The 27,730-nt window shown below is 47.0% G+C and overlaps 1 long non-coding RNA gene across 1 annotated transcript; it reads right to left on the reverse strand.

Moving 5' to 3' along the window:
• Nucleotides 1–139: 139 nt before the first annotated feature.
• Nucleotides 140–27,730, reverse strand: LOC120843434. The gene is made up of 3 exons (XR_005716170.3): nt 27,333–27,730; nt 26,794–26,936; nt 140–301 (listed from the first exon to the last, which is right to left on the reverse strand). It is a non-coding gene; the product is annotated as an uncharacterized LOC120843434 (long non-coding RNA).

Consider the following 27,730-nt stretch of genomic DNA (forward strand, 5'->3'; position numbering starts at 1 on the left):
TGAGTCTTTGCATAACTCTTTCGTATTTTTGAATGAGGACTGTTCAAAAAGTATTCAACTTTGGCCGGAATAAATACATTTTTTTGCCTTGAGGTCTAAAACTAATCCCCTTCAAAGTACTCTTCTTGGGATTGCACACACGTCAGTGTTTGAAAGGCTTAGGTGTTTATTCAGCCAGCTGTCCCGGTGCCCCGGGCCTCTTACGCCGTAGTTCGCATGGTTTCTGAATGAGCCGAAGTCGTATCTTCTTTGATGACTTGGCTACCTCCAGTTCCACATGGCCCAGGCGTCAGCACAATGTCTGCAAAATGTTATGAGAGCAATTCACTTATAAGATAGAGACAAACAAAATTTAAATTCGATTAATAGCTTTTTTTATGTCACCATTTCGGAACAATGTTTCTATCAAACTAGAAAACCAGAAAACAGAAAAATTGCCGCTCATATGGCTGCATGAAAAAGTATGATCTGCTTGTAACACTGGAATGTGCTTGCGAGAGGTGACTTACAGCAAAATAGTGCTGTTTTACCAACTTCATGTGAATGTATAAAATCTTCTAAACCTGCATAACTAAGGCACCTGAAAAAGAAGCATTTGAAGTATTTATTTATTTATTTATTTGAAAATACTGCAGGCCTTTCTCAGGCCCTGGCAGGTTACAGGCAACAATACACAATAGTACCATATACAATGCTAAAAAGAAAAAAAAGGTAATACATAAATACATAACGACGGAGAACACAGTACATTGAAAATTACATCAAGCAATGACACAAAAATTAAACACTTACAGTTTTTATAGAAATACATGCTTCATCAGATTACATTCAACGAATGCTGACACAAAAAGATAAATTTTTAGGATATCCTACATGTTACAATCAAAACACATTTTGGCTACAAGATTTTCTAAAAGTACTTTGTCAAGCCCTTTACGAACGACTGCATTTCGCAAATTTTGATTGATTCCTCCAGCAACCAATTCCAATCTTCAATGCTATGAACAAAGAACGAATACTTGAAAGTGTCATTATGACTGATGTACGGTTTGATCATTTTACTGTGGTTAGTTCGATTAGAGTGACTATGTGGTTTCTTCAAATAATTATCTGCTCTCATTTTAAGGTGACCATGATAAAGTTGATGTAGGAACTTTAAGCGCCCACTACTATTTGCATTGACAGCTGCCATTAAATGATGTTTTCTATATATTAAAATGAGTACAGTGGACTCACAATAATTCAAACTCTAACATTTCGTACTGCCGGTTAATGCAAACAAATTTATATATTGGTTGCTCCACTATATTTTTAACGCATTTTTAAGCTGCTTAATTCAAACAATGTTTTCGCTCAATGCACACACTATTTGTTCATTGCGGCGGGTTCACCCCATTCAGTGCGCTTCTCACCGAGCACCTGTGTACTGCGGGAAAGCAACATTTTCGAATCTCGCAAGCATTGCTTTTTCGCGGTACACCGGTGCTCGGTAAGAAGCGCACAGGATGGGACTAACTCACTCCGATTATGCAAGCAGCACTGTCCTGGAAATCTGCTTTCTTTATTCATGCTTTTTTTTGCTTGTTTTTTTTTAAAGCAGTTAACTTCCACATGAAAGAAAAAAGTTTTGCATATAGCAAGCAGATTTATGAATTCCCTCAATTAGGATAGCTGGGCGTCTCTTTAGGTTTAATTTTATGTGAAATCTGTGGTTTACATGACACCCCAACGTAAGCATTGGACGTTCAGAGGTCACAGTTCGTAGATAAAGTTATATTAAAACTAATTGAGCCTAGAAGTGGACAAGTAGAAGGTCGGGAACGACCTTCACGAGTTCAGCTGAATTTTTGTTTAAGCACGGTACAATGGTAGTAAAAGGCATTGAGAAACTATTCTATATTCAATTAGAAAACTTTCGGCCAAAATCACTATTCACTTTGAACTTCACCAATGTTTCATGTGTGCCCTTTCTAAATAGGCCTGTGTAGAGAATAGTGTAAAAAATCTACTTGGTATATGTAGTTATTCCTATAGCAATTTCCTACTTTGCCTTACATCATATTTACATAAATTTAAGATAATTCAAACTTCTGATATTTCAAACCAAAATCTGTGGCTTTCAGGAGTTTGAATTATTGAGAGTCGACTTATTAAAAAATACAACCCACCCTCCCAAACCCAAGGACCTAAACATAGACTTCAAGCAACAGCTTTGCTAGCAGACAAACAAATGAAATGCCACACCAGAGGTGTAGCTTCTTTCAGGGATGCGAATCATAATCTCACAGAAAAGATGACCACAAGTTCACAGGAGGCTGCCGTCCCGTGTAGGAAAGTGGCACAATCACCGCCAATATAAATATTGTTGTAAACTTTGCACACCTCCAGGTTATGCCCCAGGACGCAGCCATCAGATCGGAACACCCTGACGATTCCAAGCTTCAATTGTACTCTCGAGTACTGTGCACAACGCACACAACCTGCACAGCCCTGCACAAGTGGCCCATTCTCGTGGGCGCCGTGAAACTCCACCTTTACGAGTTCGCGTGCATGTTCTGCCACATTGGCTTTCTTGCAGAGCCTCTTCCAGAGCTGTTCAAGGTCTGTTACCTGACCTCAGCATGCGTTTTAGCATGCCGAGGTGGTTCTCGAAGGGGAAGCTACTGAAAGACTCCAGTGCTCCCAGCCTTCGGACGTCGTTGGCAATGTCTGTAAGTGCATAAACATTGTACACTACAGCTTCCTCGCCATACAGACGCTCTGTTTCCTTGACAACATACTCCAAGGGTTACTCGCATATGTAATCACTTGTGCAGAGCTGCTGACACAAGTGAGGATCCGAATGGCAACATGCCAGCACATGTAGTGCACATAATCGTGCACAGGCAGCACCGAATGCAGGTACTTTCTCCTGCATACAGGAGAAAGTACCTGCATTTGGTGGCTTTCCAATGCCCGCGCTCACGCATGACGCGAGGATGCCTGGAGAACTCCCTTGGCGGAGAAGATTCGTAGGTTTCCCTGCCCACACCTTGGAAGCCCCGTGTTCTCGTCCGTGCGGTCCACTCCGAAAGAGCACGCAGTAACAAGAAAGGGTTTCTTACGTCTTGTTTATTCTCTGTCTCCACCCCGAATGCCCCTGCGCCTCCCTCCCAGCTGCGCCCTGCCGTCGCGTGGCACTGCCGTGGGCGTCTTGCCCCCTGCCGCAGCAGTGTGGCAGCAGCCACCACACCTCCCCTCTTCAGGGGGAGCCCGGGCCTAGGTCCAGCTGGTCCAGGAGCATCGCGGGGTTCGGCTCATTTTCTGCGCCCCGAAGTGCCCCTGGGCGAATACGGCGCAGAATAACCAACGCGGCCGCGGCATCGTCCTCCGTAAGCGGGCAAAACGCCACGGCCAAGGTCGGGTTTCTCACCGCTCGGCGCGCAGCGTGCAGGGCGCCATGTCGGTGGTGTTCCCAGTGGACAATTAGCACGCCGCACACCGAGCAGAGCGGCGCGCTCCTCCTCGGTGAAGGGCGCCGGAGGGTCGCCGCTACGGCGCTGCACCAGCCTCCGTTCATGGAACGGAGGAGGGGTAGAGTCGGAGGGCTCGCCTACCAGGGGCCGGGGCTGTTCCACCCAGGGAGCCCACGGGGACTGCGGGGACTGCGGGGCCTGCAGAACGTTCGGGCCAGACGACCCAGGTCGCCGTCCCGGGAACCTCCATGCCCTCGGCACGGACGGAGGCAGGCATTGTTCGGGGCGCCTGGCTCTGCCTGTTGCTCCCCTGTGCGCCACCTTGGGGGGGCCACTGGTATGGCGGGTTCCTCCGGCGGTAGTTTCGAACCATCTGGAAGACAAGGCAAGTCAGACAGGCACCTCTTATAAACTGAGATATGTTATTCGTTAGGGACGAGATGTATACGAAGACGGAACATTGACAGACGACCTACCCGTCGCCTCACCTCTAATAAAGTGAGATATGTTATCCATTAGGGAAGAGATGTATATGAGGACGGAACACTGACAGGCGACCTACCCGTCGCCTTGCCCTCAAAGAACCCAGTGAGAACTTATTCAGCTGAAATAAGTGGCCGCGCCGCTTGATAGTGTCTTCCAACTGCAGCGGCAAAGCTCTCCCCCGCAAGATGCCCCCTGCTCCTCCCCTCCCTAACATAAATGGTCTCCCACTAAAACTGTAGGAGCTTGTGTGCCTTCGTTTGTTGTCCTCACCGCCGCCTCATGTTGTACTGTGGCGGGGGTGGTGTAGGAACCTGTGGGCAGTGATCAGGATCACTTTCAGCTGGACCCTGGAGCACTTCTAACTCTTTGGGTTCATTGAAAGGTTTTATGCGGGTAACATGAATGGACCCGCTTACTCTACCGGACTCGCAATGCACCAGCTTGTAAGTGACGTCAGATAGTGCTTTCCTAATGCGGTAGGGGCCTTCCCACCTCTTGAGTAGGGACGCCGTGAAGCCCCTAGCTGCGTCAATCAGCGGATGAGTTCACCTCAGCACCAGATATCCTACATTGAACCTCAAATTCCGCCTCCCTTTGTTGTACTGGTTCGCTTGCTGGAGTCTCGAGATGTCTAGGTTCTCTCGAGCTTCACGTATGTAGGTTCCCAAAGAAACGCTGCTGGAGATCTGCTGCGAACTGCGTAGTGATGCGCTGCATGCGTGCTTGATCTGTGCAAAGACCATTTTACAGGGGAAACGCGAGCTCTTTTTCGAAGTTCAGTAGGGCTGGGGTAAAACCCGTAGACCGGTTCACTGTTGTGCGTGTGGCGAATGCCATTTCCGCCACTTTCGCGTCCCAATCCTTGTGCTGCTTTGTGTACGTGACCAGCATCATTTTGAGGTTTCGGTTTACTCTTTCCAAACTATCCGCCTGTGGGTGGTACGGCGACGTGTTTTTGTGCCGTATCCCCAATGCCTTGCATGCGTCCACAAACACACTGCTAATAAAACAAGAAGCGTTGTCCATAATGAGTGTTGCAGGAAAGCCGAACAGAGCGAATGTCTCGAGAAGGCAATCCCAGATTCTTCTGGAGTACAGTTTGCACAGAGGAAACAGTTCAACCCAACCGGTGAAGTGGTTTGTAACTACAAGCAAATACTGGTTTCCTCGCGGACTACGGGGGAAAGGTCCGACCATGTCGCATGCAATGCATTCCCAAGGGTATCTACTTTCGACCGCTCTCATTAAGCCTGGTGGTTGTCTCCCTCGGAAACAAGCACCAAGCAGTTGTACGGCGTGCCTTCTGAGCCGCCGTACAACTGCACGTGTACTTCATAACGTCCTGTCTCATACCAGGCACTTTGCAATTTAGGCTAACTTTTCGTAAGTCTTGCTCCCACTGCTGTGTCCAACCAATGCGGAGTCTCAATGCGTATATCTCACAAAGGACTTACGCAGTTTGCGAGGTATCACGGACCACAACGGCGAACCACAGGCCTCGTCTTCTTCTGGTGGATATACCTCAGCAGGATATTGACGCTGCCCAGCAGGTACGAGTCAAACTCCCCAGGACCCTTGGTGTCGGTTGGGCTTCGTTCTGCCAGGGCCTGCGTCACCCGCCCATCGACTTGGTGGGCCGTCCAAAGCTCCTCTCTGCTCACGTTTCTTGAAGTCGGACGCCGGGAGTCTCACGACGAAGAGTGAAAGTGTTATGAGCTGGCCGCCCAGTTGTCGATGCAAGAGCAGACACGCCGGGAGTCTCAAGACCGCGATTGATGTGAGCTGGGCGCCCGTGTGTCGACGCGAATGCCGACACGCCGGGAGTCTCATGACGGAAAGTGTTGCGAGCTGGCCGCCCGGTTGTCGATGCACGAGCAGACACGCTGGGAGTCTCAACACCGCGAACAGTGTGAGATGGGCGCCCGGATGTCCGTGCAAAATCGGACACGCCGAGAGTCTCACAACGGAGAGTGTTATGAGGAAGAATATGTGATGGAGGGCCACCGAGGGGTCGATAGAAAAGCGTCAGTCCCCGGAGCCAGTGTGAGCCACCGGGAGGCCCGGAGGCAGCTGCGGCGGCTCGATCTTGTGGATCGTGTTTTCGGCGCAGCCGGCGGAGAGTAGTGATTTCTTACCACCGCCGCCCGTAGCCGTTTCCGTGTCTGAGGCTGCCGCCGCTGTTCGCTACACTCCCGGTGTACGTGTCCTGGCCGACCGCATCGAAAACAACGGGGCGTGGCCTGCCTGTCGAATTCGTGCGGTGCCCCGCTCGTACTTGCCCCTCCCGAGCTCCGCGTTACCGGTCCAGAGGCCAAGAACTCATCTTGACCAATGGAGGGGTTGTGGCGTTGTGAATGTATGCCCTGAAACCCGCTGCGCCTTCGTAATTGATATGCATGAGGGGCTCGGGAGACAGACACCTGGTTGGAATAGTCTGTGTAGAAAACACGTCAAGCAACTCCGATGTCTCAAATGGTATGCTTTCAATCACGCATGCTCGCGACCACAACATCGTTTGTGCTTGGCGATGGTGCTGCAAGCTTGAAGGAAAACAGAAAACAACGAAGCACGGAGCCCCTACAGGGCTCCCCTCTAGCAACATGGAGCAAAGTCTGTCACTTATGGGGCAGAGTCAGATGTTCCATGAGACACGCTTAGTGACAGGTGGCGAATTTGTAGGCACGTGGGAGTTTGCTTGGGTCGTATGATCGGAGTCGGAGGTACAGGATTATCATCCAGGAAGGTTGGCTTTATGCGGTCCATGGCAACGATCTCTGTTTGACCGTGCAAATCGAGGGTCATCGTTTTTGCCCTACCGTTAATAACCCTGATTGGCCCATCGTAAGGCGGTGTCAAACTCCTCTTGAGGCCCTCCCTCCGCAGGAAAACGTGCGTGCATGTTGTTAGATCTTGGCTTACAAAAACTCTCCGGAAGCTTGACAGGCGAGGCGGTATTGGTTGTAGCCGTTGGAAGGTCTCCCTCAAGTTTTCCAAGTATGCCCTGTTGGAAAATTTCGATGATGGAAAGACGACGGAAAAGGCCCATACAAGCGTAACCGTAATATGGGATATCCTATACAAGCGAATCGGCGGATCCAGTATAGTGGATTAAGGCGGAACGATACAGGTAGGCAGAACTATACAAGCATGTCGTATTATGGGACATCCCATATCAGCGTAGTGGAATACGGCGGAACCATGTGGAACCATACATGCATAACGTAATATGGGACAACCTATACCAGCGAAAAGGCGATACCAGCACGGTGGAGCCATATGGCTCCAACATGCTGGTTTTGCCTTTTCACTGTTGTACAGGGCGATTTAGTTTTAAGCTTTACATATATGTTTAGAAAGGTCGTGAAAGCTAAATTAATGCGGTTTGTGCAGGCAAGTTATACGGCCAGGCGTACGTAGTATAGGAACCTAGTCGTAACGATCAGTCAGATAATTAAATACAATTTGTTAATTATCTTTTTAATTAGTGAAAATGAAAATATGGTTTCTATTAGAAACTTGCTGAGTCACTGAAACCACAAAATCCACTCTTTTTAGAAGGATATAATGCAGGGGTAGCCTTTTACGCGTTCTGTAAAAACGCTTTATTTGGACGAGTTTCTAGGTTTCAGTCTCTTATCAGAGCTCATCTCTGCGCCCAAGGTCCTGTTCCCCCTTAGACACGCAACGCACGTGCGCCTTGCTTCCCTCCATCCTACGAGGGAGGCGAGGGGCGGCTTCGCACTGTGGCCACCGGGCAGCAGGACCGCAGGTGCAAAGATGCGCTCTGGTAAGAAACCAAAGTCTGAAAACGCGTACAAACTGACCATTTTTTTAGAACGCCATAAAATGCTGCTCTTGTTTTATATCTTCACAAAGAAAGTTGATTTAGTGTGTTTTGACGATGCTTAGCAAGTTTCTAATTGGAACCATGGGTCTATTTTCACTGATTAAAAATTTCAGGAACATACTATACTTAGAGAGAGGCTGAAGCGGTTTTGTATTTGAGAAAACACTTTTAAATCTTCTTCATATGACCTCCAGAATCTCAAATATCAAAATTATTTGGTAATTTTATAAATCGAGCCTGCATAGTCATTTTTAAAGCGCTGTGAAAGCACTTCCCTGGAGAGCGACGTCACAAAAGTGGCTTTCGAAATCTTTGCTCATGCATCTTCAGCACCTATCAAAGCTTTGCACGCACGTGCTATTTTTTAAAAGGGCAGAAAAATGTGTCGCGACTGGTGCCAATGCGGGAGAATATACCTAGAAAACTTGAGATTGGACGCGCGGCCCTTAAGCGACACGCTTGGCGGCCGAAAGGTCTTCTTACGATGTCACTATTGGTAGGATGTTTTTTTTTTCTCACGTTTAGTTATATCTTTGTGGAAAACGAACGGGATATTCAGATTCGCGAGATAAAACTATGCTAGAATGAACCTTCATCTAGTTTTCTGAAAGAAGACTGGCACATCTCTGTAATAAGCTGACTGATCATTACAAATTAGCCTTTTATACTATGCCGCCCTGGCCATATAACTCACGTGCACAGACCGCGTAAATGTAGCTTTTACGGCTTTTTTTTTTAAATCTGTAAAACATACAAAAAAACACTCTCTAGAATGTCCCCCAATACGATACGATTGTATGGTTCTTTTCCCGCTTGCATTGTTCAAGAAAGACCTATGGACATCCAGCGTTTCATTGGAATGCTGGATGTCAGCGAGTCTACTCAGTGACTGGTTTCAAACAAGCATGATGTTTGCACACCAGTAAGCTCTTATCCGAGGCTCACCAGGAGCACTAAGAGCAGAGGCAAAATGTCGTGACGTGGTAAATTTGGTTGCAGGTATTTATTTTTAGAAGAACTGCAAGCAGCAAAGCTTAACTTTGCTCAAAAGAAGATAATTAAAAATTCAATACTGAACAATGGTGTCCCTTGAGCTGTCAGACCAAACTCCCACTCTTGCCACTCAGGAGTTCCCAACTTGTGCATAGAAGATCAGCACAACCCAGATTTGTGCTGCAAGCGCACCTGCAATATAAAAGTTGAATAAACATGAGATGAAATATGAGACGTTTACAATTCTCTGTAATGTGAAATTAGAGCACAGATCTTGAAGAGGAGGATGGGAGGGTATGACCCCCCACCCCCTAACCCTCCTACTCTTCTGCTCCCTCCCATTTAGCGAAAAATTTCCCTGAATTTAGCGGGAAAATTTGCCCACTAAATTTAGCGGGTTAAGTTTTCCACAAAATTTAGCGCTAAAATTGATGTCACATGACCTCAACACAAATGCAGTTTTCCCGCTAAAAGTAGCGGGGAAAATGACGTTGCATGACCGTGTCATGTCATCCATAAAAAATTTTGTTTCTCAGCTAGACTTAGCGGAAATATTAACGTCACTTGACCGCAACATTAATTCAATTTCCTGCCAAGTTTAGTTGGGCGGTTACGCCGAGGGCGACACCGCGAAATGCGGAAACGGGTGCTAAGAGCTGCGCTAAAAGACTAAATTCATCAGGTGAAATAAGGTGAAAATTAGAGATAAGAAAAAGAGAAGAGAATCTAAGATACCGTTCTCAGATCCTTCCTTTTGTCCGTTCTCAAATGTTTTGATTTCAAGAAATGTTTATATCTTTATTCATACCCAGAGAACCCCTCCCAGTTTCAGCATGATTGCAATAAATCAATGCAGACTAGACCTTGTAAACTATAATGCACATGAAAATGAATGTTCGCCACATAGTCATGTATGAGTCAGTGGCTCAGATCTCTAAATACATTTGTATTGAGGAACATTCTTGAATAAAACTTCTGGGCTTTGAATTCGACAGTTTGTACTTCCATAAGGAACACTGTATGGCACTGATTTTTTTTGTGACACATCAGAAACAGCAGTGTCATCCTTGCATACCCAACAAGAATTTGTATCTTTTTTTTTAGCATGGCATGTGCTATTAATGGTTATACAGCCTCCTTTAACAAAATTTCCTTTGTAGAGCTTTTTATTGGTTCTTATTTAACTCGCACGACAGATTCGGGACCTTGAATTCTCACTCGGCATCAACAGTTTTATATATTAATGTAATAGTGAAAGACAGGATTAATGGTCTTGAGTACGGCTCAACAAGCACATATGTTGAGAAGTACAGAAGAAAACTCAAATGTCAAAATAAAAATAAGCTGGAATGTGGATACAATTAAGGACATGGTCATGAATACAGTAGCAGATTCAATATGAAGAATACGTGTTAGACGCACACTCAAAGAAACCTGTTGCATCTATATTCATGCAAATTACTTCGCAGAACCCAGCGCTGCAGTCTCGGGTGCGAATTCGCTGAATGAGTCCACTGAAAATGAGTGCAGACGGAAAAAGCAGTTTGATCTGCGACAATGAGCATTACATAGGCAAGTGACATGTCATTGTTACTGTTACAGTGCCGAATGTTTCAAACTGCCAGTCGCATCATTCTGCGAGTTCCATCCGTATATTACAGGGTTTGGCTCTCTCGAATTCTTCACGAGAAAAATTATGAACTGAAAATGTCTAGCGTAGTTCTAGAAAAACTACTTCCAGAATCCTAACTCAGCATCGTAAAGAATATAAAAAGTTTCTAGAGATAAGGTTAGTGCAGGAGTTGAATAAACTAAATACTTAGTTTTGTGAAACCATCTTGCCGTAGTAAACGTATAAAGTTCCCCTAGGTAGAGCTAGTCATTACGGATGATTGTGCCCATTGCATACCATAAAAATTTAATTTGCGACCTACAATATTTACAGACTCAACCAACTCTGAATAAGTGGAACACTTGGCACTAAAGATTGGTCTCACCATGACTGTCTGCAAACATCCCCATAATAATTTCCATAAACCTATGCATTTCAAGAAAATATTTGGAGCGAGCTGTTTAAACTGCCATAACACTTTTTAACACTAATAGAAAGCCTGTAGTGGGCCACAACTTAAGCAGTTTTTACTTCATTATGAAGGGCAATAACAAATATGTGAAGCTTAAAACTAGGCCTGCACTGAATTGCTTTCTTAAGTTGAACGTGCTATGCTCGGTTCAATATAATATCTTTGCAGAGCTGACAATGTGCAAGTTCCCATTTTTTTTATACTTCACATCTCCCGACTGCTGGGTGGGGTAGGTACATAAGATTAATGACACCAACGTAACACAATGATTATTTTAAGAATTTGTTTGGGTATGGCACTAGCGAAGCCATCTGCGGGAAGTTATTTCTGTGACTCCGTCGAACCTACATCCGTGGGCTTTAAGTTCACATGTGAATCATGTCTGCAGTCGCCTTTTTGTAATTGGAACTCCATCCAACCCGAGATTTGAATGTTTTTTGCATTTTAGGCTTAGTAGTGCTTTTGCTGTTTCACTTAAGAATAGGTAAGAATGCTTATTTCGAGTAGCATACCTAACACTTGGTGGCATGAGGACTCCCTTGTCGTGATGCTAATCAAAAGTCACAGGCAGGGAGACACTGTGATGCTCTTGTTGCTGGGATTACCTCCCCCATGGTCCTGGCCGAACCACAGAAGATTGAGTCCAAGCTTGTGGCCACTGGGATCTCCAGATCTTGAGGCAACCAAGTAGCTGGAAATAAAAACAAATCACAATCAAGTACTTGGCAGAGCTACATTAGAATGGTTAGCATATTCTTTCATGATCAGCACATAGATCCTTTTGTTTTTATACTTTGTACTTGTACCTATTAAAAAACTGCTCCTTTACAGCCACAGTCATAGACACACCCCAGAACAAGGCCACACAGGCCTTGAAATGATGGGTACCGAATTAAGGCGAATGATCAAATGCATTCATTTAACCCTCTTTCACCCCAACCTGGGAGATTTCTGTCAAATATTCACATTTAACTCTAAAGACTATAAAAAAAACCTACTACTGCAATGCAGAGCCGTATAGTGGGAGAGTTTAGCCAGTAGGTGTGGCGACAAAGGTGCCGGAGAGGAGGAAAGGGAGGAGAGCGCCGAAGGAAAGAGAGAGAAGGCAGCAAAAAGGAGACGACCGCTATTTTGACGTAACGCTGTTGGCGCGGAGCACTGCTGAGGCTATGTGTCGTCTGCTACTGGCTTAATTCATTTTTGCCTTTATAAAAGTTTGCGTTTAAACATGGAGAAACTTCTTTCTTTAGGTTTTTAAGCCACCGAGGAATAACACTATATTATTTTATTGCCAGAGCCTGCCAAATAAAAGCAAAGGGCAGGTGTCTGGATAGAAAGAGTTTAGTTGGCGCACTAAGAAGCTAACCAATAAAAATGGGTACCACTCTGCGCAAAATGCCTAAAAAGCGTGCATCTCTACTTGACACTAACAGCGGCACACACTATCTATTTTACTGACTAAAGGGTACTAGATCATTATTTCCAGCTAACTAGTCAAAATAGATATTCTTGCCAACTTGCTTTTTAGGAAAATTTTTAAATTTACAAGAACTATTAAGACAACAGCTAAAAAAAAAGCAATGGCAAAACCAACAATCGAATTCACCTGCTCTCCAGTAGCACGACATCTATAGAAGGCAGACCTGCAGAATGAACAAGCAGTCTAAAGAAGAGTATGTCCCATGTATAATTTGTTTCCATGCTGCAAAGCAAGTGCTAGAAAGAGGTTTCACGACATTAACAAAATTTCTTGCAATCAGTTGAGAACAAGTTAGAGCAGTGAACTTGTCCTTGCCCTTGGGATAACATTTTAGTGTTGCCCATGGAAACTCAAATAAATTTGTGAATAAAAACAAAAAAGACTAACCTTCATAAAAAAAAATCTAACTTTCGCAAAGAAAAGTTATCTTGAACAAAATTTGCGGGATACAGTTGTACAGCATCCATTTTTGTGCTGAAACAATTTTGAGGCAAATCTGCGACAATGAAAAGAAAACGCCTGAGTACATTAGGGAAAGACAGAAAGGATGCATACCTACAACAAAAAAATTTAGAACGACCACGGGCAGGAACCTCTGGTGAGGCTCTCGGAGTGACTCCCTGCAACGGGCCTGCGCAGACCAGAGAACAAGATCGGTCAGAGCTTGCAGCCATAAGGTGCTTCATACCATGAAGTTCCAGAAGTAGCTGCAATTGGAAGCAAAGTGCATTTCATTTCTCTGCAGAATGGCGAGTTTAATAGCTAGTATGCATTCATAAGGTCATACAGTCACGAATGCAGATTTTTCAATGCAGCACTATATCACCAAATTGTTAACCGTGCCGGGCAACACTAAAAACCGGGAGCATTATTCCAAACTATCTCAGTTTAAAGTTAATTACGGCAGAAGCTGCAAGCCATGTGACCTTCTAGTTGGATGCCATGGTACGTCGAGCTTATACCGTAATATCCCGAGTCATCGCCCACCCCCCAACCGCCTGAAATTCGTTAAAAAAGTGGGGTGGGCCATGTCTCGGTGGGTGAGCACAACTACTTAAAAAAACGAAAAAAAACGCCTATTTTCCTCTGCGTATCAAGCGCTGATGCACAAGAGATACATCAAACTCAAAACTCGGTTTAGTTTCATTGTTTTATAGAAAAAAATGCTCACGAAAGAATATTTTACTATAGCGAAGTCCGTTGCTTGCATACGCGCTAGAAACACCGCCGATCTGCATATAGCACGAACGTTTGTTCCGTGAAAGAATGTCACCATTATGTTCTCCTAGTTAGTAAAAAAAAAAAAAAAAGAAAGAAAAGTCTACAAGAAAATAGAAAAACCGACCAGGCGCAACGAGCGAGCGAGCGAGCGGACCAAAGAAGCGACCAAGAGCAATGCTGGGAAAGCGGGAAAGCCGGCGGTCGCGTTGGCAAATACTTTGGCGTCGGGCCAAGTCGGGCGCCTTGTCAATTGCAAGCTCTTGCGCAACTTTCTTGTTTGGTGCGTACATACGTGCGTCCGTGCACGGCGGGCTATCAATGCACGGTTGGGACGCTCTGCAAACGTCTGTGTAGGACGTTCCAGCAAAGCTTTATTTACGCTTTGGCTTTGCCTAAAATATTGCACAACAGCGGTCGCGACGGGCGGGAAGAAGGAGCGGGTTCACGGTGACCTTACTTCGGCGGAGACAGACTTTGACCTAACACTCCGCGGTTACGTTAACAAACTCCTATTTTGTTATCTCCATCGTTTTCTTTTCGCACGGATACACGACCACTTTGGGGTCGCTCACGGAGGAAATGCGTAAACAAAAAGAAGCGTCTTTCCCTCCTTCGTTTTACTTTGTCACGGACGTCCTCCAACTGTAAGGTCCGCGGCCACGTCATTCGGGTAGGATGAGTGTTTGCGGATCGCAGAGTCCGCGCTGGGGTATTTGAAGGGGTGGGCGATGACTCGGTGTTTTTTCAGAAATCAATATTGGCCCAAAAAATGGGGTGGGCGATAACTCGGGGATGGGCGATGACTCGGGATATTACGGTAATCATGTCTCAAACTGTTTTTGCTGCAATGGCTTGTAGTGTCAAAAGTGGTCCAGCTTAAAGAGATGCAAAGTATAGACGTTTGTGAGTGGGGCCCTGACCTAGTCTTGAGCTACATTGCGAGGAAGGACGTTTCAACCGGGATGTTTGCTGTCTGCATCCACACGACCAGCTTGTGCACAGCGATTACTCGAGCCGAGTACATGTCCTCGACAGTGCCATTATTTGACAAGCAGTTTTATGAATGTTAAACATGACTGACTTGCAGAGAGACTGCATCTCAACGACTAATGACTTGGGATACCTAACTGAATACTGATATATTAACTGAATGCAAAACAAATTACCTGGCAGGCATTAAATTTATTAACAGGGTGGGTCAACTCCGCATTAAGTTGGAGTCGATGCGTCAGGCACGTAGCCAGGATTTTGTTTCAGGGGGGGCCCCCTCATAACAAAACGCTGTATGAGGGGGAGGGGGGAGAGGAAGACCCATGCAAAATGGAAGATATCGGGGGCGGAGGGGGGGGGCCGGGCCTCATAAGCCTCCCCCTGGCTACGTGCCTGCGATGCGTAATAGGACAATACAAACAAAGATATGCCTTACAATTCCTTTTGCACCCCCAAAATGATGTGTTTTTGAAGGTAAGATACACAATGTTCTTGATTCAGAAAGTGCCTCAGCTGTACAAATGCATATGCAATAAGGGCACTCGCCAAGCCTATTCTCCTCAGCTCTGTGCAGGTTAAGCTAAGTTAGAGTATAGAGGTACACGCTCACTGACAGCATGAGAAAGGCAGGGAGAAGTCTCCGTTGTTCCACCACCAGCCCGTCCGCTACCTTTGATGACGTTTCAGCGCCTCATGAGCCTGGAGCAAGCACATCTGTCCAAAGTGGGGTGAAAAGCACAAGCACGTGCTGGAGGACGCCCAGCCATTCTCTTTTTGTCATCGGCTATTTTACATATTTTAGTATGACATATTTTTAAGTGAGAAAAAGTATTGCAAATATGCAGTCCAACTTTGACCATAATACAGAAGTCTGATAAAGATAACAGTTGCCATTCACCATTTTCCAAATAAGTGCTCCCACCTATCGGAACATCTACACATGTGGTGCATGAGTGGGTTCAAAACTGAGACGCTAGAAAATGAAGCGCTCACAAGGCTTGTCTGGCCCTTCCAACCATGCGGGTACATTCATCGCAAATCCCAGATTTTTAGACAAAATGATTTAGAATAAGCAAATCTTGTCTACGCCCGAGGTAGAACATTGAATTGTGATTCCCCCATATTGTGCCAACCATCCTTCAACCTGCGTTACCACCTGCAAATGAACTATGTTGTGCTGCGGCACGCATCCATGCTGCCTGCTTGAGAAAAAAACCACTGCTCGTGTTGAAGACGACATCCTACAATGTACAGGCAACAATGTTTAACGAACTAAAACAAAATTGATATCATTCAATAGACACAGATAGGCTTACAAAGTGTCGACACCATGATTGTTGTTGTTGGTTTTACTCCTGCATACAAACATAAGTGACTTCCTCTTTCCTCCGATGTACAGTAAAACCCCCTTATCTTCGTGGTCTCTATTTCTTCTCGAATCGGTCACAGAGGACATAATCGCAGCCACTGAATTCTGCAAAATGAAAGGCCGCGAAAATTAAAGGTTTGCCAACATTAAAGAGTTTACTGTTCTTCCGTGTGTCACATGATGTTAACATTTCAAGGAGGCTGAAGGTATTGGTTTAAGAAAAAATTGACCTATGAAAAAAAAATGCCCTTCTCCAGGTTAGGCACGCGAGGTTCTTTTGCACTACCTATAAGGCGGCAAGTTTGTTTCGGCAGAGCTTTTGGTTAAACGGAGTCACAAAAGTAGCTATACTTGGAGTCAACTATTTTGTGCTGCATTATAAAGCTAGAGTAAATTCCACTGTGCTTCTGCACAGCACTGTTTGTTGCGAGAACATATGTGGTTTAGTGTTGCATCCCATTTGCATGATCTAGAGAAACTAGCGCTGACAGAGTTGGAGCACTCAAAAAAAAACAAAAAAAACAGCCGACTGTGGAAACATTGAGAGATGCACACATGCGAACTGTGCATTTCTTAAAAGTGGATTCGAGCAAAGGTAAAGACAATATGTATACTTACGGCGGCCATACTTGCCTTTCCCAAGCATGACCACTTTTCCCTCGGTAGCACCATCCAGTAAGCACCAGGAACACGCCCATGAGACGCCGCCGACTCATGGATTGAATGACAACCCGCCTGAGGTCTTGGAAGGAGATCCGGAACACTGCTTTAGGCCAAATGTTGGATCTGGAGGGGGCGGGGACTAAAAGTAAAAATTAACAAATTTATCTGAAGCGCTACATTCCTATAGCATAAATTCTAGGATAAATTCTAGGATAGCAGTATTTTTTTTTTTTGAGGTCAGTGATGCATTTTAATTAAACACAAATGGTTGGTTTATATGATGAACCAGCAGCCCCTATTTTCCTTAAGTGTAACGGAGTGTCTAATGTTACGTCCGACGGAACCCGAAAGAAAAATCAAAGTTACGCCCAACGTAACTGTCAAGCATTCGAGTTGCGTCCGACGTAACCCAAAATAAAAATTAAAGTTACCGTATTTACTCGAAAATAGGTCGAACCCTATTTATTGGATCCACCAAGAACAAAAAAAAAAAAAAAAGAATTCCAGTATAGGTCAACTTTTTTTTTTATTTTTAAGAACAGGGGAAATTTTGGGCAAAAGAAAGGAAAAAAACCTTTATTTATATCACTCTCAGCTAAATCACGGGGCGATGCCAGAAACTTCATCACCGTCAGAACTTCTGGACATGTTATCATCGTCCGAAGCTTCGTCAGCTGGGTAGACATCTTCGCAAATTCGCAGCAATACTTCACTGACACCGTTGTAAAATGATGACAAGAAACGAAAAAAGCTGCGAAGCGACGGAAGACAAACTACAAAGACGCAAGCAAAGCCGCCGTGTCGCCATAAGCAACACGCGAGCCGAGCCGCCTCAAGCAACTAACAAGAATAACATCTTTTCTTTTTTTTTCTTTTGTGCACGTTTTCGAGGATGGAGGGTAAAGTGCATGGCGCATCGCGTTCCTCTCCTTACCCGTTGCCCAGCAAGGGGAACGCTAGAGGCGCAATGTCGAAATCCGACGCCCGAGGGGTGCACGTGATATCGGCACCGGCCACCGCGGGCGGCGAGCCATTTCGGCAACCAAAAGCTTTTTGAAACAAGAAGCGGCGCGGCTCTACGGCAACGCCGGCTCGGTGACTCGATAGCTTCATGCCTCCGGTAGGGTCGCAAAATTTGGTCGCGAATGTAGGTGTCGAAATTCTTTAATCACAATTTCCGAGAAAAAAAAAAGTTGACTTATATTTGAATAAACACGGCAGTCAGCCGCGCGACGAGAAACACATTATGAAAGCGATTGGTGCGAGCGACCAAGGCGATGAGCGACGTTTTCTAGAAGCCCAAGAACCGAGCGGCGCAAGCAGCGAGAGTGAGAAATCTTCGGCGCTCGGCGCCAGCTCTCGTAGCTTCTCGCCATCGCTCGTCTCGTTGATCGCTATAGACCGTCTCATTTTAGTAGTTGCCTCACCGGCGGACAGAGGGCGCTGACACACTCGGCGCCATTAGGTTGCTTCAATTTGGTTGGTTTCGGTTTGAACGTGAGCGCGGCTATGTTGCTGTACGCTGTTTTTGCTTAGCTTTGCGATACGATTATTCTCCTGGTAGCACACAACCAATGAAACAGTAGTATTGAGCCACTTCGATGACTACGAGGTGTATTTTAGCTTAAATTGTGGGCTCTTTTTACCATCTCCTTTGATGTATCTGATTATGGTCGGTTTCGAAACGCCTGACTGATGTACAGGGAAGATTACCATCGTGTATAACCGTACCCGATGACACCAGTTTCCAGAAAAACAAATTAATAAAGAAATTGACATGTGATGTAAAGGGGGGAAGCATATCGACAGCTTGGTTAGCAATATTCTGAATCGGCCAGAACAGATGAACTCGCGAGTTTACAACTCACTGTTTGGTTTTTGTGGGCACCCAGCCTTTTGTGAACTTCGCAAAATAAAACGTATCGTGTAATGACGCAGATAATTGATATAAACATATAATATCGTCTCGGCCTCTTTTTTTAATTTAGTACTCGAGCATGTTTTGACAGGCTGAGTAAGAAATTTCTTAAATTATCAATCCTGCTAAAGTACTCATCAGCAGCATTTCGCGATATTCGCCCGAGGAAATACATTTTTTATATGAACATTTGCTTACTCAGGATATAAGTGACAGGCCCGTGAAATTAAATCTGGCATTTGTATTCCATAAAATTGGCTAAATAAAATTAAAGGGCGCAGGAGGAGAAACACCTCGGAAAGTTTGGCTGAATTCTAGCGCTAGGCACTTCACTGACCTGTGTGAACATATATTTATTTCTTAGCACAAATTCGCTTTATAAATTTCGGTGTAGCCTGGACTCAAATATTGTTATTAAGACGGCTCTTCTTTTTATTTTTTTTTTCGGGGGGCGGGGGGGGGGGGGGGATTGTAGATACTGGCAAAAGTAAAACAACGTAAGCAAAAAAAAAAAAGAGAAAGAAAAGCGTGGTCGATATTGCGCATGCGCCGAACTGAAACCGCGTTTTAGATTCGCAAATAGAAACGACGTTATTTTTTGTGCACGCTGTTGTAAAAATCGCTATGCTAAGTAAATTAAGTGGAGGGTGTTAGTTATCTTAATGTAATCAATAAATCATTTAAATGACTGTCGAAATGGGAGCGAGCATGGTATACAATTTCTTAAACTTCCTCGTAAACCGGCCAACCGAATGTCTACGTCGAAAAAGGAAATTGTGAACCTCATACACATGTAGGTGTGATATTTTGAACAAACAAATCGCTTGATGTTGACTTACCTTTACCTTTAGCCTCAGATAAAATACAAGTTAAACGTTCGTTGTCTACCTCCTCCGCGAGTTTCCTCACATAATCAAAAGAAACTGTTTTCGATATATTATGAATACAAAGAACGATACTTTCAGGAATACAGATAGTCTCCTTGTACTAACTATTCTTGGCGCCTTGCGATCCTAAATGCGCGATATAAATATACGCGCTTCTCACTGAGGATGCTTCACCACTATTAGTAAACAAACCTCAGGAGTCGTCGAGTAGACGTATCGGACTACCGTCTCCGAAGTAAGGCAAGCAAGCGCGGTGAAACGCGCCGAAAAACACGAATACAACGCATCCCTCAAGGCGCGGAGGGGAGAGCGGAGGAGCAAGTTGAAGCAACCTAATGGCTGCCGCGTCACGTGATTCCAAGATGGTAGCGACCATGCGGAGGAGGATGAAAAGGTCTATATTGCTAACATGCCGTTCAGAAAGGCGCTCTAAGTGCTTACCATCGCATTGGGACCAGCCTCGCATCCAACCGTAACCAGTCTTGACTTTTTTTTTTTTTTTAGCCGCCCAGGTAAAATTTAACATCGTACATACACCGTTTTCAAGCATGGCTCCTAGTTCATTGCTCGATTTACATTTTCGGCAAATGACCGCAATGAAGCACAATTATTCTAGTTCAAAATTGTCACGAACACTTGGCACGCATGCTTATACTGTAGCGCACCTAACGTAATTTAAAAGTAGAACGAAAACGGGACGAGATTCGCTTACCGCTTCACGGATCCTAGGCCTTCGGATCCTAGGCCTAACGGCCGTACTTGGAAGTCGCCTGCGGTCCGGCGATCGGACGAGTCGAGCCGGCCTGACGCAGGCTGACCACGCCTGGTTGAACTATGAGAGGCGCCGTCCAGTTGAGAGCCAGAGACGCAGTAGAAACAGACCGCAAAACATCTGTCCCGTAACCGTAAACGAGCCAACGACCCCGCACACCGCTCTATCTTCGCCATCTCCGCGACGACCGGAAGTGGAAGCCGCGAAGTTAGAAAAGCCGCGGCAGCGGAAGTCACTGGGCGGAAGCTTTAAGTTTCGGTTTCGCTTTTCTCCAACGCAGGCTACGGTCGCTACGGTTTCGGGCTGGTGGGTTTGTCGGGTTTGTGGCTGGTTGCGACGACGCGAGGGGCCACGAAAAGACGCCAAGTTGGCCGAGTACGAGTCACGGCCCACGATACGAGCAACGGGCCGTTTGCCGCTGCCGACCGGCGATGCGGTATCCGCGGCTTGGTGTCACGATCGGTTTGTTGCCGTGCACGTTGACTCAAAGCTCGAAGTTATGCAGTTCCGTTCCGGCACCAGCCACACCACGTTTTCCGGTGCATCGCACATGGAGGCCTTTCGACGCATTCAGTGAACGTAAAGATCGTGCCCGCTGTCTTCGGTGCTGTGGAAGAAGTTGGGAGACGGAAGGCGTTTAGGACTCCAGGCCGGGCCGCCGGTTCACTCTGAACGAGAGGCGACGTGTGTGTGCACGCTTCGAGGAAGCCTCCGCGTTTCGCCGCGCTAGACCTCGCCGATCGCGACCGGACCAACCGGACCCCGAGTCCGAGAGGCTCTTGCGGAGTCAGGAACTGCACCGAGGTAGGAGCTGCTCGTTCTGCGCTACCATGCAGTGCTCTATAGTGCTCGGAGCTCTCGGTGTCATTCGTGCTTGCACTGAAGCCTTTGTGACCCCTTCGGACGCGCAAGTCGTACTTCGCAAAGGTTTGGACGGGGCCGCTCTCACCGAGCAGCTCCGCTATATTCCGCTTACTTATGATCGCAATAAAAGCTTGCGTTCTCGGGAAAAAAATTGCGGGACCGCTCTCCGCGCCGCCGACGAGGTTGGCCGCCGCCATGTTCTCAGCTGTTCACTCGCTCCCGCAGCGACCGCCTTCCGATAATCCTCCCCGTTCCAAAATGCGATGCGCTTTGCGCATTATGCCGTTTACATGACCACATATTGAATGCGGCAACTGGATTCAATGCGACTAAGTCGCATTCGTGTAAACGTGGCTTATGTTCTTTTTCGACATGTATGGTGTATGTAACGATAGCGGTGGTGAACGATGGACGTTTTTGTTGGAAGATGGCGGTCGTCTTTCTGCATGTATGATTTGGTTATACCGGTGGTCCTGTGGTATAAGCGTTTTGTTGGAAAGACGGCAGTCACCTACGTCATCGGACGCAAAATCATACCAGCCACACCGAATCATATCGGCAAGCAAAGTGGCTGCCAGTAGACAGACCCGGTGCCATAGCGGTGCCGGTATCTCGTTATGCAGAACGCCAAACCAAACTAGCTGCATGCATAACACAAAAAAATTATGGTGGTGTCATACCAGAACTATACAAGCAACAGGTTTGTTTCTTGTACGTTTTTTCAATAGGGTGTCTGAGATGGGAGTGATGCTAACGTCTTGGGTGCTTCGAATTCTCTGGGTAAACGAAGTGGTGCACCATACACCGACTCTGCGGAGGTGCAGTTCAGGTCTTGTTTGTATGTAGACCAGATACCAAGCAGGACAAGAGGCAAATGGCCCACCCAGTAAAGGCGTTCGTCTCGTGCCGTGATAGCCGCTTTGAGCTGCCGGTGTAAGCGTTCCACCATGCCATTAGCCAACGGGTGGTACGCGGCAGTGTGGATGTGGCGGGCCCCGAGCAGGTCAGTTAGGGCTGCAAACAAGGTGCTCTGGAACTGGTGTCCCCTGTCTGTCGTTACTGTTGATGGGCAACCGAAGCGAAAAACCCACGTCCCTACAAATGTTCTTGCGACGGTCTCAGCAGAGATGTCGGCCAGTGGAACTGCTTCAGGCCTCTGGTGTACTGATCAACACCTGTTAAAATGTATGTGAATCCTCGAGATGATGGGAGAGGGCCTGCGATGTCGATGTGCACGTGGTCGAATCGTGCATCTGGAGCTGGGAACGGTTTGAAGAAAACACGTCAAGCGACTCCAATGTCTCGGATGGAATGTCTTTTAATCACGCGCGCTCGCGACCAGATCACCGTTTGTGCTTGGCGATGGTGCTGCAAGCTTAAAGGAAAATAGAAAGTAACGAAGCACGGGGCCCCTACAGTCTGGTTCTCCCCCGACTCTAAGTACCCGTGCGTTCCCAGACCACGCAAATGATGGTTCCGGGGGTCATGTTCTGTGGAGGAGGGGGGCAGTGTCTAAGTTCCGCGAGGATATCGGCCTGGATGGTGATCGCCGCTCGTGCCATCTCGTCTAAGTTCTGAAATGTGCGCCCCCTGGGATGGGGATGGAAATGCGGGTGGCTTTGGCGGATGGCGCGTTCTACTTTCTCTGCGTCTGGTGCCGCGGCGTCGGCGTTATCGTACAGGCCCTGGAGAGCCCTTACAAACTCAATGAGTGACTAGTCCGGCCGGTGTGTGCGCGCGCACAGCTCTTCCCTGATCCGCATGCTGTAATCCGGAGGCAGGAACTCCGTCCTAAATTGCACCTCGAAATCTGACATACATGTGAATTTAGTTTGTCTTTGCCTCCACAGTGTTGCACTGTCTGTCAGTGCAACCGGGAGGAGACTGTCTAGTACTAGTACCTCGTCTTTTATCCCTGACGCTGCTTTGTAGTTTTGTAGCTCAGAGATGAACGTTGTCACCCACTTCTTATCCCGTAGCCCGCATACTTCAAGATAGTAAGCGAGAGGCGCGAATAGTTTTTAGGAGGCGAAGTGACTGTCACCGAAGGGCCGCTTAGTTGCACCATCTGGTCCCGTTGACACTGAAGCAGTAGGGTCATGGCCGATCTCAACTCGTCGACAGTGTCCTGTTGCACCGTGCCCGCCGATTCTGTGGTCACTGGTTGCAAAATCCGTGTGTCATGTTCGCTAGTGCTGGCGGGGTTTAGCCGCTTCGCGAGTTCACCGAGGGGTATATCATCCCCGTCGTCGCCCATAGTTTTGCTAAGATACTCCGTGGAAAGATGCAGCGGTGTTGTCCTACAGGGTCTGTCCCAAAACTTCCCGGAATGAATTTTTGTGGTCGGCAACGCCGCCTGGCGGGGTGGGGCTTCAGGTGGAGAAGTTAGTGGGGGATATAAGCTTCGAAACGAGACCAGTCTCAGTTGTCTGCTATCAGTTGCTGAGGCAGGACACGCTCCGCGCAGAGGCATCTACAGCACCCTCGTCGAGAAAAAAAAATGGACCAGTTTTTGGAGCAACGTTATGGAATCAAGTTTTGTGTGCAACTAGGTAAAAACGGAGCGAAGACGCTCGAAATGCTTCGGAAAGCCTACGGCGACGACGCGATGAAAAAAAGCCAAACTTTCATGTGGCACAAGAGGTTCCGGGAAGGTCGGGAGTCCGTCAACGACGACGACCGCTCGGGACGCCCGTCGACATCACAAACGGATGACTCGGTGCAAAAAGTGCGTCACGTTTTGGACAAGGACCGCCGATTAAGCGTTCGAATGGTCGCAGATGAGTGTGGAATACCCAAAACAATCGTTCATCGCATTTTAACAGAGGATCTCCAAATGAGGAAAGTCTGCGTGAAAATGGTGCCAAAGGTCCTGACGAGTGAGATGAAGGAAGAGCGTTTGTTGAAGTGTCAGGAATTGCACGAACGCTTCGAAACAGACCCAGAATTTTTGGACAGAGTGATCACAGGGGATGAGACGTGGATTTTCGAGTACGATCCCGAATCAAAGCGTCAGAGCAGCGAGTGGCACACCACGGAGTCTCCTCGCCCGAAAAAAGCAAGGATGAGCAAATCGCAAATCAAGGCAATGCTCATTGTGTTTTTTGACAGAAAAGGTGTGGTTCACAGTGAATTCGTGCCACAGGGACAAACAGTCAACAAGGAGTTTTATTGTGAAGTGCTCAAACGGTTGCGAAACAGGGTTCGACGAGTCCGAAAAGAAATTTGCGACAACTGGATCTTGCACCATGACAATGCGTCAAGCCACACCGCGCTCATAGTCTCCGAGTTGCTGGCTAAAATGTGTGTGCCAACGCTGCCCCAGCCACCGTACAGCCCCGATCTGGCACCACCGGACTTCTTTTTATTCCCAAGAATCAAAAGAACCCTGAAAGGAACTCGGCATGGAACGCTGGAGACGGTAAAAGCAGCTGTGACGACCTCACTGAAGGAGGTTCCTGTTGACGGCTTCCAAGGCGCCTTCAGTGATTGGGTTCAGCGTTGGCAACAGTGCATCGAAGCAGGGGGAGATTACTTTGAAAAGTTCTGAAAAGATTGTAAACTGATATTGAATAGATGATTTATAAAAACAACAATTCCGGGAACTTTTGGGACAGACCCTGTAACCACGCTCATCGTGAGTTCTCCCCAACCCTGAAAGTCTTCCAATCGGTGCTATATAGAGGCCTCTTTCTGCCTAAAGCGCGACTATTCTCAACCGCCGGTGCTCCGCATAGAATTGGTGAAATAAAAAGCAAACCTTTAACAGAAAGGAGACCTGTTCTGAGATAATGGCGTTGTACGTAAACCATGCAATCACTCTTCCATAATGACAATATCACTTCCACAACAAATCGATAATGCGGGTAGAAACGCAGGGGGTGTGGCGCCGCTCAACGATAACCCTGACCGAAATAGAATGATGTTTGGTTTTTTTCTTAAAACAGCAGTTATGAGCTGCCTGTACCCTTGCTCGTGCCGTGTGGACAGAATTGTCACCGGCCTATGCGCCGAAAATTCGCATTGCCTCCTCCGCTGCGTGAATGCGAGCACATGCAAACCCGAGACAAACAGTAGAAAAGACCCCACATACCTTGTGGAGTCGGCCACACGAACGAGGCCCCATGTTGGGCACCAATGTAGGTTTCCCTGCCCACACCTTGGGACCTCCGGGTTCTCGTCCGTGCGGTCTACCCCGGAAGAACTCGTAATCACAAGGAAGGGCTTTTTCCGTCTTGTTTAATCCCCGTCTCCACCCGGAATGCTCCTGCGCCTCCCTCCCTCCCCCTCCTCCCCCCCTCCCCCCCCCCTTAGATGCGCCCTGCCGTCGCATGGCGCTGCCGTCGGGAGTCTTTGCCCTCTGCCGGAGCAGTGTGGCGGCAGCCACCACAGACTTCACGGCATTGAGATTTTCCGAGAGTTCCGCAACCTTGGCAGAGGGCAGGCGGACACACCTGGGACCCTTCTGTGTCCAATAGTGCTCCAGCTTTCTCACTACGCCCAGATAGAGAAGTGCATCGGGTCCACAGGGAATTGGAACACCATCCCCAGGCCCTCCAGTTCCATCAAGGACAAAGCACCGTTGTGATGTTCTGGCTGTTCCATATCTCGAAAGGAGGCATCAGTCCGAAGTGGAGCATCAACTTTCGGGTAGATCATGCTCCCTCTCCAGCAGCCTCTTTAAGTGCACTTATCGCACCCGAAAGAGCCGTTGTGGGCCTTTACATTCTTCATAAAGCTCCTTGCCGGCACGTCGCACATCACTGATTGTAGGAGAACAGAAACGGTTGCCCCGCCGCCTTGTACACCTACTTGGAGCAGTTCCTTCAGTTCAGAAATTGCATTCTGAAGACATTGATGTCATCAGGCTTGTTGAGGCCGCAGTAAAAGCCGATAGGGAATGGCGCTGTGTCATTTGTGTTCAATGGCATGCACAGAATTGGCCAAACGTGCATGGATGAGCCAGAGAACAGAGGCAGGCTGTCGATGTTGATGCTGAGGTGCATAACAGCCGTCGGCAAATCCACAGAGCAGGCATCTCTGAATCCCTTCTTTGGATCCGATGTGAATTTACTCACCCGAGCCGCACTGATGGATTTCCGTGGCTCTCGGAGTGTGCAGAAGCGTCCGGGTGTCAGTCGGTAGCCCTGGAAGTTTGGCCGCCAAATATACGAGATCGTTCAAGGCGACGTGTTTGATCGTATGCTTCACTGCCCATACTCTAAGGCGCTCCCGATCAGAGGTCTCGGTGCTTGGGCTCTCGTCGCTTGGCAGTGCGCCCTGCGCGGAGGCTGAACCGGCGGGTGTCGATGCAGCGGAGGTTAAAGCAGCGGAGCTCATTATCTCGAAGTCCCCGTCAGGCGGAACTGCTGATGAAAAGTTTACCACAGACTCTCCTGGCTGTTGTGGGATGCAGGAGCCAGTCCGTGCATAGAGCAGGTAGCTGTTCCACTCCCCGACGCTGTGGCTTTCAACGACTCACCGTGGACGGTAGAGCTCTGGGAGGAAGGGTTGACTCTCCCTTGGTCTTCTTCCATCGGCTCGTCGTCTGATGCGTAGTCATCGGTAACCTGTTGCATCCGAACGGTCTCGATTTGCTCCGACGCAAGCTTCTTCGCCTTGTGCCGTTGCCGCCTCTTGATTCCTTTCCCGATTCAAGCGAACCTCGCGATTTAGGGTGTTGAAACTCAGCACATAGAGCGGACGCAATCACAGTGCTCAACGACGAAAAGTGCAGTCAAAACACGGGTAGCAGTCGACTCACCAATGGGGACGGCTGTTTGCAGTTGGCGGGTTGAGTTGCTAGCAGATGACACCTCTCTAAAAGGGAGGGAAATATTTGTTTGCTTGTTTGCTTGCTTCTTACCGGAAGCTTCGGCACCGTCGCGCCTCATTTTCTTTTGGTTCCTGAAGAAATAAATAAATATTTTATTGTCTATTTTAACACAGTACCAGGGTTAATTGGGCAGTATCGCAATAGTATTTTAAAAATACATTTTGTATCTGTATTTCTGTATCGCAATACAATTTCAGATGAGTATTTATATTTCAGTATCGAAATTCAATTTACAAAGTATTCCTGATATTGCAATACAATCAGGGGCCAATGTATCTCGTTACATTTCCCAGCTCTTTTATCTTTCTTTTTTTTTTTTTTTTCGGGGGAGGGGGGGGTTACGGTGACGCATCTCAAAGACCTCAATAATTTCGCGTCCGTCCAAGTTCTAACAGACATAGGTTGTCCTTCCCTCGTTCTTTCAGAGGTGAACCTTGCCTTTCTTTGTTCAGAACTTCAGTACTCACCTCCTTCCTTTTGTTAGGCTCCGTTCATCTTCCTCCTTTCCGAAGTCCCTCCTTTCCTCCACTGCCTGATGAGGTTTCCCTTTTCTCCTTTCCCTTCACTTCATAAGGTGCCTCTCCTCCTCGCCCTCTTTGGGAGACTGTCCACTTCAAAGTATTGTCTGCGTCCTAGAGAAAGAGAAAGAGAAAAAGAGACCCGGATTAGTTGGGGGACACTGTACCTATTTATAGAGGTTCACCTTTTGTGAAATTTTGCTTCAGAAGGTGTCGCCTAAGGAAGATGTTGAAGGAATAACCGCACTCCATTCTTGATGGTAAATTTTTTCAACCTATTAAAGGGAAACTCCGGCCAAAACTCAAAATGAATTAAATTACTGGTATCGCTTTAGTGACACAAAATA

This window comes from Ixodes scapularis, unplaced genomic scaffold (genome assembly GCF_016920785.2).
Source record: "Ixodes scapularis isolate PalLabHiFi unplaced genomic scaffold, ASM1692078v2 PGA_scaffold13__105_contigs__length_92229423, whole genome shotgun sequence".
Classification (NCBI taxonomy): Eukaryota; Metazoa; Arthropoda; class Arachnida; order Ixodida; family Ixodidae; genus Ixodes; species Ixodes scapularis.